Consider the following 5797-nt stretch of genomic DNA (forward strand, 5'->3'; position numbering starts at 1 on the left):
ACCAAAACCTATTTATCTCCATCTACACAGTGCTGTTGCATCTCTCAATACCATGAAAGATAACTGGGTATAATGGATTTAGATGAGCTTCAAAAAGGCATGAAAGAGAGTGTTCAGATCAACTCTGTCTCTAACTAGAACATCATTACGCTCTTGAAGTCCATATTTTATACATCTTTTTTACAAAATTGATAAGATTCAAGGAATCAGATCAGCTAATAGACCTAGGAAAATAGAGTCAGTTAGCCTATTCAAATTAGAGGAAAAAACATGCCTCTGACAGATTATATATAACCCAACTAGTTTAAAACTTTGATATCTAAATCTCAGCTAATAATAATACAGAGATTAATATAATTATTAATTAATAATAAGTACCTAAGCATTGCAAAAGAGGACATCTGCCAGAAGAATTTTCTTCTATGCTTATGTATCTTGACAAAACACTATAGAAATGTGGCATTATGTGTGCATCTAGGTTCAAAGGCAATTTTTCCCCATTGGAAATGCTCTGGTGTGATGTCAATTCACTAATATGATAGGTAATTGAGAAGAAACCTGACTCCAAAAATATCAAGCTTTTAGAACCTTGTCTCCTAAACTCTAAATCCACACATACAATTCATCCATCTATACATACATACATACATACATACATATACACATACATCCCAGGCTTGTATATAGGAAAAATCTGAGATGGAAGGGATAGAGATTTAGTAGGGGGTTAAATGAAGGTTCAGTAAATAGTACTAATTCACATAAGTAAACCTATGCCATGTGAAATGCATGCAATTTGGTTCTGGAAGAGTTAAGAATTCAATTGGGGAGCTAGGAAAGATTTTTTCAAATAGGTTAAACTCTAGGATGCAGTTCAGCCTTTTGGTTAAATGTGTGGGTTTGGATTTTATCATTCCAGCTGAATTTTCCCTCTTAATCTAGTTTCTTAAGACAGTAAAACCTGGTAGAGTGGTTCACACCTGTAATGCCAGTGACTCAAGAAACTGAGGCAGAAGGATCACAAGTTTAAGGCCACCCTCAGCAACTTAGCGAGGCCCTAAACACCTTAGTGGGAAACTATCTCAAAATAAAACATAAACAATGGGTTGTGGCTCAATGGTAACATGCCTCTGGGTTTAATCTCTACAACACACACACAAAAAAAAGAAAAGTTGAGAGTGATATTACTAAATACTAAGACTTAATTATTGTTACTAATATTATTGTCAATAATTTTAAGAGCATAAGTTTATTCAAAGTAAAGTTCAGTATGAAATGAAAAAGTGACAATGGGTTCTATAAAATAATAAAGGATGTGTCATTTTCTTGAACTAAAGGGATAAAAAAAATGTAATATTTTCCAATCTAACAGGGTATTTTGAGTTTTGTGCCTAGAACACTGGAATCAGATTTGTACCACTGCATTAGAAAACATAATAAGTTGATTTACAATACACACACCAAAACAAAAAAAAAATCAAATACTTGAATATATACATAGAAACAATATCTAGAACTTTTGAAGTAAGCAGAAACTTTCACAGGAATAGTTTAAAGATCAAGTTGTTTCTTTCTTGATAGGAATTGTGATAGAGAGGAGGAAAATCAGTCACAACTTTCCTAGCCTTATATTTGTATACATGACCAAGATAACTTTACATCATGTTCAACCACAAGAGTGGGATCGTAAATAGAATATGTTCTACTCTATGTATGTATAATCAGCCAAAATACACTCTAAAGTCATGTATAACTAAAAAGAACAAAATTTAAAAGGAAAGAAAGAAAGAAACTCATATGCCACAAAGTCCCAAATTTGAGAGTCCAGAAGAGATATGGCTCCCAGCAGCTGGCCATGAAAAATCCAGATGAAAAAAGACAAGAAATATCAAGTGAAGTAGAAACAGTAGGTTCTTGATTGAGAAGGAAATGAAGTTGTAGAAAGGGATATTCCTGTAGTCTCAGAAGTAGTGAAGTAACCCAAGTTCCAGGGAATTAAAAAGTAAGAGAAAAACTAGATATGAGAGAAACACGTGGTGAAGTTCTTCTGGTATTCACTGGGTTCCTGAGAATACATATTTGGGAAGCACCAAGAGCAACAGCACAAATTTTTGCATTATACAGAATACATGTATGATATTGTGAGGAGGGGAAAAAAAGTGTGTCACATTAGATTGGGTAGAGAGAAGTGATGGGAGGGAAGAGGAGGGGAAGGGGGGATAGGAAGGGCAGCAAAATAAAATGAGGATGACTGCATGCCCATTTTAAATTACTTCAGTCAAAGAGAACACTAATGGCTTTCCAAAAGCAAACTTTCGTGCTTTTCCACCTGCCTCTTCATAAACACATGTAATATATCAGAACAGTAATTACAGAAAAAAAAACATCATTACACATTGTTAACAGTTATATTTGTCTCCTGTACACTTATGTGTATTCCCATTTGCTTGATTCTGAGAATAAAGAGATGAAAAATTCATGACAGAGATGACAATTAATAGACATAATTATAACTTAGACAAGAAGACTATGTTTCCTAAGAAATCTAGCCATGCTCTGAAAAGCAAGCAAAAGAAGAATAAATAAAAAGATTTGTGAGGGGGTAAAAAGGTAAATAAAAACAAGATGTTCCTTTTAGTACAGGTAAATTTAACAGAAGAGAAATTTTGAATAGATGTTTAAGAGGGACAAAAGGTTCCTGGTCTCAATCTCTTCCTCAGAAGCACTTAATGTAGAATAAGGAATGAGGTGAAAGAAAATCACAGCATACATCATGCAACTTTTTATCTATCACTGATTATTAAACTTAGGCTTTATTCTCAAAAAAACTTTTACTCTATCTTATGCATAAGGCTCCCAGTTGTAAACTGAGAGCTCTACATGCCTAAGAAATCTCTTAGGATTTTTAGCAGGGTATAAAATTAACACCCATAAATCAATTCATTCCTCTACACCAATGATGAATCAGCCGACAGAGAAATAAACTATCCCATTCACAATCATCTCAAAAAAAAAAAAAAAAAAAAAAAAGACCCCTCAGGAATCAATCTAACTAAAGAAGTGAAAGACCTCTACAATGAAAAGTACAGAATATCGAAGAAAGATATTGAAGAGACCTTAGAAGATGGAAAGATTTTCAATGTTCTTGAATAGGCAAAATAAATATTGTTAAAATGACCATACTACAAAAAGTGCTATATAGATTTAATACAATTTCTATTAAAATTTCAATTATGTTCTTCATAGAAATATAAAAAGTAATTATGAAATTCATTTGGAAAAATAAAAGACTCAAAATAGCCAAGCAATCCTTAGCAAGAAAAGTGAAGCAGGAGCATCACAAAGACCAGAAATTAAATTATACTATAGACCTATAGTAACAAAAAAGAATGGTATTAGCACCAAAACAGACATGAAGTCCAATGGAACAGAAGACAAAGAGACAAACCCACATCAATATAGTTATCACATACTAGACAAAGGCACCATAAACATACATCAGAGAAAAGATAGCCTCTTCAACAAATGGTACTGGGGAAACTGAAAATCTCTTACACAAAGTTTAACTCAAAGTGGATTAAGTACCTAAGCATTGCAAAAGACACCCTGTGCCTACTAGAAGAAAATGTAGGCCCAACTTTCCATCATGTCAACTTAGGAACCAACTTCCTTCACAAGACTCCTAAAGTGCAAAAAGTAAAATCAAGAATCAATAAATAGGATAGTATCAAACTAGAAAGCTTCTTCACAGCAAAGAAACAATCAAGAATGTGAACTGAAAGCCTACAGAATGGGATAAAATATCTTTTCCACCAAAACCTCAAACAGAGCATTAATTTTCAGGATATACAAAGAATTTTAAAAAATAAATAAAACACCAAAAAACAAATAACCCAATCAAATAAGTGGGCTAAGGAACTAAGCAGTCACTTCACTGAAAGAAATATGAGTGGGCAGCAAATATATGAAAATATATTCAACATATATAGTAATTAGAGAAATGAAAATCAAAACTGCATAGAGATACCATCTCACTTCAATCAGAAGGCAATTATGAGGAATACAAGTAATAATAAAAGTTGGCAAGGATGTGGGGGAAAGATATACTCATACATTGCTGGTAAGACTGAAAATTGATGCATCCACTTTGGAAAAGCAGTATGGAGATTCCTCAGAAAACTTGGATGAAACCACCACTTGACCAAGTTACACCACTCCTCAGTATATACTCAAGGGATTTAAAGTCAGCATACTACAGTGAATCAGCCACATCAATGTTTATAGCAGCTCATTTCACACTAGCTAAGATATGGAACCTTCCTAGGTGCCCTTCAACAGATAAATGGATAAAGAAAATGTGGTATGTAGACATAATGGAATATTGTGCAATCATAGGAAGAATGACATTTATGACTTTTGCTGGTAAATTGATGGGCTTGAAATCATGGTAAGTGAAATAAGCCAATCTCAAAAAATCAAAAGTCTAATGTTCTTGTTGATATTCAGATATTAGCACACAGCAAGGTGGGGAGTGGAAGAATATAAGTTCAGTGTATTAGACAAAGGGGTATGAAGGGAAGAGAGTGTAAATAGAAGTAGGGAAGTCAGTAGAATGAATCAGATATAACTTTCCTATGTTCATATATGAATACACCAACAGTGAAATTCCACATGATGTACAATCACCAGAATGGGATACTAATTAAAACAAGTTATATTCCATATATGTATAATGTGTCAAAATATAGTCTGCTATCATGTGTAGGTAAAAATAACAAATTTTTTAAAATTAAAATAAGATAGGATGGAGAGGGTAAGGATTCTTTAGGGAGAAATTATGTGGGCAAAATTGTCCAGAAGAAGAGAAAGCATTGTGTATTAAAAAGAAGAAGAAGAAAAAAGAAATCTCTTAGGTTTTTGTCATTTAAAAATAAAAGTAGCAACAATTTCTGCAGCAGGAATGTGTTCTCCTAAATATTAGAGACACTTAATTTTACTTTCTTTTACTAATCTTGTGTACCTAAAGATTCAAATGAATTTTCTGTATCTATTCTTTCTTTTGAAGCTCCTGAATGTTTTTCTGTCCCCCCAAACTACTTAATGTAAGATAAAATCAATGCAACATGCATCTTTCTCTTTGACTACTTCTTTTATGCCTCAAAGTCAGGGAAAGTTTTATCTGATAACACCCAATTTTGTTACTTTTGTCCATGTTAACAAAGGCCAAATTTGCAGTAACTTTCTCTTTTAATTTGAGGTACAATTTATATACTATAAATATGCATAATTCATAATTGTAGAATTCCATGAAATTTGACAATTACAACAATTTATGAATAACCACTGGCCCAATAATGATAGAAAACTTCTTTGAACTCACTATTCTCCTGTCTCAGCCTGGAGAGCCACTGGGATTACAGGTGCAGCGCACCACCCCACCTGGCTTCCATTATCACCAAAAGCTTCCTCTTTCTTTTTCTATTCAAGCATAATTACTCACTTAGAAACAAATATTGTTCTGATTTTTATAACATTAGCTTTGTGTTTTAATCAGCTTTTTCACTTCTGTGACTAAAAGGTCTGACCAGAACAACTGAAGAGGAGGAGGAGTTTATTTGAGGGCTCAGGGTTTCAGAGGTCTTAATTCATAGAAAGTTGGCTCCATTCCTCAGGGCTCAAGGTGAGGCTGATTATTGTGGCAGGAGAAGTTGTGAGAGACAAGCAGCATACATCACAGTGATCCAAAAGCAGAGAGAGAAACTCCACTGTCCAGATACAAATATATACCCAAAGTCAC

The sequence above is a fragment of the Callospermophilus lateralis genome, chromosome 6, assembly GCF_048772815.1.
Source record: "Callospermophilus lateralis isolate mCalLat2 chromosome 6, mCalLat2.hap1, whole genome shotgun sequence".
Lineage (NCBI taxonomy): Eukaryota > Metazoa > Chordata > Mammalia > Rodentia > Sciuridae > Callospermophilus > Callospermophilus lateralis.